The sequence below is a fragment of the Amblyomma mixtum genome, chromosome 3, assembly GCF_055824585.1.
Source record: "Amblyomma mixtum isolate Tamu chromosome 3, ASM5582458v1, whole genome shotgun sequence".
Taxonomy (NCBI): domain Eukaryota; kingdom Metazoa; phylum Arthropoda; class Arachnida; order Ixodida; family Ixodidae; genus Amblyomma; species Amblyomma mixtum.
Genome location: NC_143014.1, coordinates 345,719,269 through 345,730,557, shown reverse-complemented (window position 1 = coordinate 345,730,557; position 11,289 = coordinate 345,719,269).

Below are 11,289 nucleotides of genomic sequence, written 5' to 3'. Positions count from 1 at the left end.
TAACAGGAAAGAGGCTGCGGACTATGCGGGGCAGTGCAATTCACTGGTGCAAAACTGCAAAGCAACAGAGAGTCATCATTGCTATAGATTCTAAACGGCAGGCTGTATTGTCCATGAAGGACTGCACAGTGCACACAGAACTCATTCTTTTGCATCACAATGGCGCGGACTATGCCATACCATCCATGCTAGACGTTTGTGTACAGACCATGTTTCCTTGCTCTCCTCACAGTTATATGCAGTCTCAGTGCCGTGTTCATAGCAAGGCAGCTGCAGACTGCAGTTGAGGCTGTCGAATTCACAATATACAGTGCGTCACAGGTGAATCCATGCCTGGAGACACAAGAAACCAGCACACTGGAGTGGACGCAGCTTTCATTTGTCACAAATAACAGCAGTCATATCAACGAGTCCTTGGCGAGTCAGGTATGAGCACCTTCATGGAGTGGCAGCACCAACCACTCGCTCAAATCACGTCGCGTAGAGAAGGTCTGGGCTGCAGTCAGGGCAGGTGTGCACAATTCCTCTGAAGGATCTGCAGGCAACAAATCCTTGATCAGTGAAAGTCCAAGCAAACCCTCACTGTCTTACAGAAGCGATGCGGCCAACACCCAAATCAAAACATTTGCTTCGGGAACTGGAGGAACTACGGCATAGGAGAAGGTTCTGAGTGTCAGCCTGGTAGACACTAATATGAAGAGAAAGTCTTCTTGTGACAGGTCGACCGACTCAGCACGCAGCAGGCCTCGAAGTGCTGTCGTTGACTCCGATCTGCAAGCTGTTTCACCTACCAGCAAGCATGCATCGAAAGGTAATGTGTCACTTTCATTGCAGGAAGTCTGCACATCGAAGTCTGCGCAGTCAGAACCCCATGGCAACATATTTAGCACTCAAGTAGCACTCAAACTTTTTCTGCCATGTTGCCTTCAGTGTGTTAGATTAAGATGCGGTGAAGCCAAAATAAACACAATTTAAAACTGGTACATTCGGCCACAGTAAGTGCCATACAAAGTTTATCCATCACAGGTACTACCATGCATTCGACGTCACCAGTGTCACTGAGAGTGTTTTACACAGTCTATTATTTGCATATAATAATCGTCTAGCATATCTACACGCGCTTGCTGCCTGTGCAGCGAATGTCTGTAAGGAAATGGGGGAAAGGAAAGATATTTAGTGCTCATTTAAATGTAACTGCTTTGAGGTGTTGCCTTTGAGCTGCTGACTGCATGTTTTTGTGTATGAAACATGGCTAACAGTCTGTCCTGTACACCATATTTACATGTGTATAACGCAACCGCGAATACAATGCGAGGGGGAGTTTAAGCCCTATAGGAAAGAAAAAAATTATTACGATTATAATACAATCTGAGCCTGCTCAGCCCAACTACAGCTGAAAGCTCGGACAAAGCGGTGATGGCGCTCAAAAATACGGAAGGAACGGATACGTCCACATTATTTAAGGGGAAACGCTTCGGAAATGTGTACAAAATCATCAACCGCAGCAAACCCTTCTCTGTGCACTAATGGACACCGCATTCTCTCCTCGTTCATAATCACCCCCTCCTTTGTTCTTGCGTGCCTTGTGCTCCATTGGACTTCGAAAGGCTGGCTTCATCTACCTACTTGCCACCATGGTGGTGAAACCTGTTGTGACTACCTTTAGGAGTGGCAAAGAAAAAAATATCTTAACATTTTTGCGTTGATTATGAATGTAACGCTAGATGCGTCCTGAAACTGCTGAACAAGGAAGAAAAACTCGCACTACATTCGTGCCAATTTCGTACCGCGCAATGTGTTCAGTGCGCAGACAGAAATCGATGTACAAGCATCGTTGCCTCGGAGTGATAGGTGAAATGTATATCATGTGCCAATTTCAATCTTGACAGAGAAAAAGAGATTTATTATGCGCCTTTTCTATTGCAGTTTTTGCTGTAACTCTCCTGCTGGCTTGTATGGCTACTGAAAAGCATGGTAATGGACGACTATCATTGTTGCTGGCTAGCATCGCTAAGTTATTTAATTTAGGGACCTCTAAAGGGCAGTGCACTACAGCTGCTATTCTGAAGTGGGCTAATTGTAAACAGTCATTGCTCACGTTCACTGGCAGCCTCAAGGTAATCAGTGCACACGGGCAAGCTGTGATGAACGAACATGTCCCGAGGTTTCAAGGTAAACAAAAATTGCATCACCGTAGAAAGTGATTGCAGTGTACCTAGGGGGTTGTTCAACAGTGCTGCTACATTTCTAATAAATGTGCTTGTTGCATGAAGTATTATGCATGAGACTCAGGTCGGCTCATTAGCAGCAATCACCTTCTCTTCAACAAGCAGCCACTCCATATTCATCGCATTGCCCCAACTGAAGTGAACTTCCCATAAGTACTAACAGTGCCCAAGCTACAGCTGCACCACGTACAGGCTGCAACTGTGGCTTCTTCTTTATACACACCCCATGGAGAACGTGGAGACTCACATTGTACCAGAACACCGAGAAAAGAGAGTTGCCAACTGGTACTGTTTGCCTCGGCGTGGTGTTAATGAGTGATGCGTTACGGCTCAACTGGCAGCCACAGGCACTGTTTAAATGGTGCACTGTTGAGGCAGAATAAAAAATATGCAGGAGTAGTAGCTGCCCATTAGCATAGACATTGATAAATAAAATCATATGTAACTTGATGCATAGCTTGTTGGGTGCTTGCAGAGCATAAACCGCCTTGCCTTCCTCACCCAAAAATTTCCTCACTCTCCAATACGATAAACTTGCACATCTCGTTTCCTCTCCTCACAAAAAACAAAAATTCAGGCGTCATCGAAGGTTTGCTTCCTGGCGTTGGAAACAGAAGCTTTCTCTTTGAATCTGCAAAGGCAAACAGCACCTGTACAGCCGGCCAAATCTTTAGCTGGCGTGCGCGACGGCCGTGTTTTCCGTGCTCCTGCAGCTTATAACGGAGTAAACTTGCGAAATTATCAAGTATAAGCGTAGGCTCACTAAGCCCATGCTTAATATGACGAAGTTACACCTTCTCCAAAAAAGAGCTGTGAGATGCATTGCTGGTGTTCCTTATTGTTTCCCTACGAGTGACCTCTTTTTAAAATTTGAAATCCTGCCAGTCTTCGCTTTACTCGAATACAGACTTTTAATGAGCTTCAATAGTGCTTCGCGGAGCAATGAGAATTCTGTTGGTAATTTGGCAGAACTTGCAAAAAACACCCATATTCCACAAACCAGAAATAAAGAAATGTGGCTAGTTCCTTCATCTAGAGCATATTACTCAAAACAATCTATCTCGTATACGCTGCCAGTGCTATTAAATAACTCAAACAAAGAAACGTTTGACCCTTTCCAGCATTCAAATACTGTTATTAAGAATTTTTTTCTGAACAAGTTTCTGTCATGACGCTGCATGTATTTTTGTGTTGGTACTTTTAGCTTTTTTTCCCCACGTGTGTTTTCTTCTTTTGTGCTATAATGTATAGCGCAGAATTTAGTGGCGCTTGTCTGTTGCAATGCCAACGTGAAAAAAGGGGGCAGGACCTCTGTCAAGCTTCCGAGCTTTTAGTCCTGTCTCCTTCTCTAATGTAGAGAAAATAAAAGGCTGATTGATTGATTGAATAGTGATTTTTGCGCAAGTTCGCTTCGTCACAAAGCGCGGGAGCGCAGAAAAAGCGGCCACCGCGCACGCCAGCTAAAGATTTGGCCGGCAGTACGTGCACGTTTCGTTTTCCATTTGCATGACTAACATGTAATGCCATAAATTGTGTTAGTAATATTGCTCGTGCTTTATATGAATCTTATTAAAAAAAACAAGAAAATTCTTCTGACAACCTGATGGAGCTAATTTTGCAGTCCTTAAGTTGCAGTGCATGAGGAGCTTACCAGTGCCCTTACCGCAAGTGGTTCGTCGAATGTGGGGGTGTTGCTCCTTGCTCTTCATATAACACAATCGCTGCTCCGATCTTGTGCAGTTTGTATGTCCATGAGGAAGCACTTCAAGACAGAGTCCCAACTGAAGCTTCAAGAGGAGGAGGCTTCGGAGAAGAGAGAGCTGCAGCTGAAAGCTTTGATTCGGCAGCTACAGAACAAGGAGATGGAAGCCATGGGTATTGCATTTCTAAATAACAATTTGGGCATTTCGCTGTACTGCACACTGCCTTGCCATTGCAAAACCATACTCATTTTATAAGCATGGGCACTTGGCTGAATTTTTTGATAACAACCCTTATCTGATAAGTATTTTTTTCCTGGTTCTTGTACTTTTTTTGCCTACATAACATGGTATCACCTGTGGACTCCCGTATGGATATTGTCACGTTGTAGTGACGGCAGTCCAGCGGTCAGGAAGACAGCAGGAAAGACTTTCAAACGAAGCTCTTTATTTGGGCTGACTTGCGCCCTCAAAAGAACTGAATCACTCGGCGGCGGCGTAAGCAACAGGCGTGCTCGGCGGTCGTCGAACTACGAATGTCCGCCGCTCGCGGCATCGCTCAATTTAAAGCCGGCAAGGAAAGTTCCAGATAACAGGACAAGATCATCTACAGTAATCTGGAAAAACCTAGATGCAGCCTTTCATGGCTGCGATCAATCGAGATTAGACTGGTCGCTTCTCGCGTCACGAACAAAAATAATAACAGCCCTTTCCTGCAGCCTTGAGCGTGAACGAACAAACACTACAATGATACGTGGCAATATTAAGAGCGTTAGCTCTGATTAAATCACGTTTCTCGATTTCTTGGGGTCTGCTACCACCTCTCTTCGGCGCGCAACTTTCTAAGTCCGAGGAATTCAAGATGGTGGCCCCCATAGTAAATCGATATATCAGTCGAATTGGTGACTGATTGGTGACGTCATTAGTATATCGAAATGCTTATGGTGACGTAACTGGTTTAGTGACGTCATAACTAACTAGTCACATGCCTATGTTAAATCGCTTTTAACTCAGTAATTAATGAGGCATCATAAAACGAATTAGATATCTGGAATCCTCTTGATGAGTCGAAGAGGTTCGACGCCAAACTTAACTAATGAAGTTAATATTGAGTTATGGCTGTGCTGATATTTAATTGCTTGTAATTAAACCAATAACGTCAAGATCTAACTAATGGATATTCGCAACAGGATGAGTAGAACATGTCAGATAGCACTATTGTCTCATTAGGTTTTTATTTACTTATGATTAGCCTTAATAAGGCGGCCATGTCGTCAGCATTCGGCAGCTCACAATTTCATACTTCATGGTAGCCGGGGACCTACCGCCTTGAAGTAAGGAATAATGACCCTCCAAAGAGTCGAAAAAAATTTTTGGCCTAAATTGATCACAAATATCCGACCTTAATGCGGTAGGCGCCCGCTCGCCGTAAGTTATAGGAAATGTAGCCTAATCACGGAGCAATACATCACATGAACGAGATGGCGCTACCGAACAGCTAACGCTGATTCCTTCAATGTCTTTCAGATGGTGGCGGCATTTTTTTGTTTCTCATTTTACGAGGATTTAGTAGCTTTTTTAAATGCCAAGCATTTATGGGGCCAGCCTTGACATTTTTTTTGTTTCCTAAGGTGTAGCCAACTGTCAAAAAGAGTAGTAAAATATTGGAATCTTCTCGTAGATCTTTTGGTAATAATAAGTGCAGAACTCACGGTTTTTATGCAATAGTCGACAGTGGCCCTCGTGCTGTGTTCAAATTTAGTTTCTGTGAATGGCTATTTAGTAGTCAGCCTGAAGAGGCAGTATTAGACTTTATGAGTAGGACTGAGCGCAGTACAGAGCTTACAGAGGGCTATTTTTGTTGGAAGGAAATTCAGGCACCTTATTTTGTTTTCTCTTGCGTGGTTCAATCGTCCTTTCGTCCTCTCCCAAGATGTTTTGAAGAGGCAGACTGCCACTGCTCCGAGAGTAGTGCTGCATCAGGAGCACTCTGACTGGCAAAAAAACGGTTGCAGGTACATGTGATAGGTATAGCTAGCCTTATTTTATGGATAGTCTTTAAAACCATCCTAACGTTTTATAATTTAAGAAAACTTAAGCACCTCACTTAATGTTACGCACATTACTTTCTAGGTGGCGGGTGGTCGTTGGCGTGCCTGTAAAGGCACGATTTGCAGATTCGAACTATCAGGGGTGGGAAAGCACTGTTTCCATATTGAGAAATTGTGTTTGAAACTGTGCGGCTGGAAGCTGTATGAAACAACAGGGTACGTTCATTTTGGCATGAGGCTTTCCATTGCTGCAAAGAAAACATGATCGACAAAAGTCGGTAGGCTGCCCCATTAATGTTGCTTCAGTAGAATGTATTCCGGGTGGTCACAGTTTAGATAAAAATTATGGGGGCGCCTAAGCAATTCCTATGATGTGTAAAGGCGAGAAAATTTATATTTGTCGCTGAGTTGTTGTAGTGGACTTAAGGGAGTGAACGTTGTTTCGCTGCAGCAGGTCGCTTCCCGCGTTTAGCTGCATTGCCACGGTCTCGTATTTCATTGCAGTGAACTGCGACTACGCGAGCGATTTAACTGTGAATGATGAACGCTCCATAAGCCGCGTTTACTTAAGCATGACAATGGGAATAATAATTTCTAACGTATCGGGTGGAGCCAACACCACACTCTATACAGGTACCACATCAAATCTGTCAGGACGGTGACACCTCGTTTAGTGCGCGCAAGAGAGCGCAGTCTGCATTGTTATCCAGCTGATATGTTACTGTATAGCCCCTGCAGGGAGGAAGAGGGGCACCTCCACACTTGTTCCCATTCACCGCCAAAGTCGATTTGGCTGTCTCAGTCTACGCCTGCCTTGTGATGACGTATTGCTCCAGGATGGGTGGTGACGACATTCTCGTGTTGTGTATTTGCCCTTGCTTTCTGTCGACGGAGGGCTTTTCGAACAGCGAGCCAAGTAGTGCTCTTGAATTAAAAAGAGCGTCTCAATAGAATACATGGCCCTTTGTGGAAGCTTCCTTCTATAATTCATGTTTACATTTTTCTATGGTCAGAATAGTCTATTTGTTTGTTAGTGCCAATGTTGCTCTTACGTGCGCTGCTCCCAGACGTTTTAAATTCTAAGCATCTGGAATTCATTTGGAATATGCCATAGAGAACCAGTTTCTTTGCTACATGATATGAATTTTAAAAATTCGAAATGGCTTCCAAGCCCCTACATGTATTGATGGCTGCTGAAAGGAAGTGCCAATAAGTGTACCGATGGAACTGTTATTGAGAGAGAAGAATGTTTGAGAAGGTGACATGCAGTACACTCTTGGCAGGAGTGTAAGTTGAGTATAACTGTGGCATTTTCACATGGTCAGCAGCCCTTCTTGCTCCATTCAGCAGCCACATGTACAAGCTTTTTTCGTCAGCAGACTTTGAATTGTGCTTAGGATTTTATAAAACTAAACTGAAATATCTGCAGTTAATTTAAGCTTTTTATATGCCTAGGTCTTACAGAGATTGGTAAGAATATCTCGAGTGGGGGCATAGATGCCATGGCCTATGCATTACAAAATTAGTGCAATACAACTCTGCCACAAAGCAGCACAGCTGCGAAAGGCCCGATAAAAGTGTTAAAGTGGCACAAATACAGTGCAACTAACTTCCCTTGCACGTGCTTTTCAGCACACTGCAAGCGTTTCATGCTTACACCTACTTTTGTGTTGATGAAACTGCCATTACCCATGGCAATTTTATAGCGGATTTCCGGTAGAGCCTATATATGGAGGTGTTGATATTAGTCATCGAACATGCTCGTAAGTGGGTGTGTGCGCCCTTCCTATTAGAATTTTATTCTTCACGCACAGTGCATGCTTAATACCTTTAAGGTGTATGCATATATATGCTGCAAAATGTTGACGATATGGATCTGACGGGGTCACGAAAAATACTAATGTTCCGAAATTTGTACTTTGAAAGCCTAGCAAAATCCGTATGCAGATGCACGTTAAATGCATTCAACCAGGTCTGTTTGCAGCGGCCGGGATCTAGTATTTACGGTTGTGAGCCATTGCCTACTGGCCGCGTCAGTGACGTGCTGGCCCCATGACACCACTCACTGCCAAGTGACTGGCAATCGCGAAATCAGCGATGTGTGGGTCGCGCTTAGTGCTCGGGGGTGCGATCACAGCTCACGTGTTCGTATCATCACTAGGGGCATGGGAGATTGTGTTAAGTACACACGAAATTCTGCACATTCTACACAATGCACTGCAGCCACGAAATTTTAAAGATTCGTATCATTCTGAAATTCATATCAACTGTGATCGTACCACCGAGATTCTACTGCATGCAACTGCTGCTATGTCCAGTTAATGTACTAATTACTGTTACGTAATTTGCTACTGAGATCAGCTCAGAAAACTGCCTCGTTGCACAGTGCCAGTTCTTCACATTCGCCTGATCTCGAAGGGTTTTGAAGGCATCAAGGCGTGCGATGCGTCACCGGCATGGTTTTCCATTTGATTGGCACATGAGAGGTAGTGATAGGCTAAATCTAATGAAACAAAAGTTTATGTGAGTTTGCAGTTTGTTGGGAAATGAATGAAGATAATATTTTCGATCTTTTTAGCCTAGCACACCATAGTTTACGTTGTTTGGATTGGGCAGGGACATATTATTTTAGATACTATGGTGGGACAACCAGAAAAGAGTTTCAATTGAAGTCGCTTATTTGGGAAGTTGAAGGTTCACTACCTTCTTCAGCATCTTCCAGCTGTTAGGCTAGCTACAGCCAGCCACCTGGTCTGCAGTGTTTTGCGAGTTGTTTCGAGGGCCTTTTAAATTAGCATTTAAAGGTCCAACCCTTGAAATTTTATGATGCATGTTTTCTACTTGCTGTAGCCTAGGTTCAAACCATTTATAAGGCCTTTGAAAGGCACCAAGGAGAATGTTTTTTGCTTCATTTAGTCTGAGCTAACATTACTGTGATAAAGATGAAGTGTGGAAGGTGCGCTGCACGCACTTGCGCGCAGCGCACGTCGCTGTCCTTCGCAGCCTTGTCGGCGACTGTGGCTTTGGGACCATGGCGGACGATATGATCAGGGACCAGCTGGTGGAGAAGACTTTGAGTTGCCATCTGCGCGAGCGCCTACTCATGGAAGGCTCCTCCTTGACTCTGTCGCGAGGCGTGCTCCATGCTCGACAGTGCGAGCAAGCTTTCCGTGAAGCCAGGGAATTGGCTGAGGAGGACGCTCCAGTACATCGTGTGGGCTGCGAGCGCGGATCGAGAGAACCACCACCTCAGGCCCGTTGCTGCAAGTGCCAAAGTCAACCATCGCAACCTGCTGCTGCAATACCACAGCGCATGTGCTACCGTTGCGGTTCTACGGCCCACCTGGCGAACAACCCTGCATGCCGAGCCCGCAACCGCAAGTGTCGTCGGTGCGGCAAGATGGGCCATTTCGACTCTCTCTGCAAGTCGTCCGACCGTCCTGTTCAAGTTCAGTAAGTTGCAGATACTGCTGACACATCGTCGATGCCGGATGGCTTCAGCAGTGCATCTATTCTCAATGTTGAAAGTAAATAAAAACGGAATTTTCGCCTCGGTCCTGATTGAAGGCAAGTCCATCCGCTTCCTGATTGACACCGGCTCGTCTGTGTCGATTATTTCTGAAGACCTATACCACCGATTCTTCGCTGCAATTTTCCCGCTTAAACCAACTGCCGTTCAACTATTGGACTATTCTAAGTCTCGGATTATAGTCCAAGGCTGTTTTGTTGCCACAGCCACGTTTCACGACCGTACCGCCTGCATCCTGTTGTACGTTGTCTCGGGAGGCACAACGCTGCTGGGTCTGGATTCCATTGCAGCCCTACAAATGAAGATCAAAGGTGCATCGTTGGAATGTCTTTCCATGACACCTGATACGCCTCTGTTACCTCCTGAGCTACGTCCACAATTCGAACATCTCTTCTCCAAGGAACTCGGAGTTGCTCCTCTGCAACCTGTCGCCTTTCCAGAAAAACCTTGGGATAAGGTTGCCATTGATATCGTGGGGCCTTTCGACCAAGCTCTCAGTGGCTGCCGCTTCGCGATTACGCTAATGGATTGTTATAGCAAGTGGCCAGAGATTTTCTTCGCTGATGCCATCACAACTCAAACCGTTCAAGAATTCCTGCTTGGCCTCTTTGCTCGTGAGGGTTACCCTCAAGAGATTGTCTCTGACCACGGACCTCAATTTTCATCGATGGCCATGCAAACTTTCCTCCGCGAACGGGGGATACGCCATTGCTACTCTTCAGTGTACCATCCCCAAGCTAATGGACTCGTGGAACGATTCAATCGAGTGCTTAAGTCCTATATTCAGTTGGCTATGTGCGAGCGACGCGACCTACGTACAGCTATTGTGGATTACCTCGGTGTCTACCGCTGTACGCCCCATGCCACGACAGGAATTGCACCAGCTGTCCTACTTCATGGCCGGTTGCCCCGCACAAGGCTCAACGTCATAGGACTGCCGGATCAGTGCTTCTCAATGGATCCGACAAAAGTGCTTAAGCTTTTGCGGCAGAGGCTTGAGGAGAAGCAAGCGCAGTACAAGCTTTATGCGGACCAGCGGAGGGGCGCCAAGTGTCGTGACTTCCAGATTGGCCAGTACGTGCGTGTCCGCAAACCAAATGTGCGAGGCAAACTGTCAGCTCGGTTTTCGGAGCCTCGGAAGATTGTGGAGCAGCGTGGACCTGCATCTTATCTGCTGGATGATGGGCGAGTGTGGCACTCGTCCAAGTTTTCTGCGGTTCGCTCAGAAGTAGTAGTTCAGCAGCAACTGTCCTCCCCAGCTCCAGCGGCCCTTTTCGCTGATATTTCGCCGCCTATCGACGGCAACAGAATGCTGCCGCCCAGTTCACAGTCCGGAACCGTGGTCCAGGGTTCTTCTTCGGACGCGCCTTCAATCCATCTGCTGCCAGCCGCTCAAGTTAGCTGCTCGGGCCCTTCATCGCACCTGGTTTCGCCCGCTCCGGAATCGGCAGCCGCTCCTCAACCCTCGTGTAGTACATCCACAGCGGCAACTGCGGCTTCACTTCCTGCGCCGCCTCGCCGAAGTACTCTCAAAAAGAAGCGGCCCGCATGGTTCAAAGACTATGACATCCGCTAGACATTTTGTTTTTTTTAAAGTGCGGCGGAAATGTGATAAAGATGAAGTGTGCAAGGTGCGCTGCACGCACTTGCGCGCACGGGAGTGGAGAAGACGACGAAGTAGAATACAGATCGGCTCGACCGTATGCTACGTGTACTGTTTCATTCTAATTTTCATTACTTACGATACAACAATTACCTAGTCGCAATGCTGGCTCCGCTGT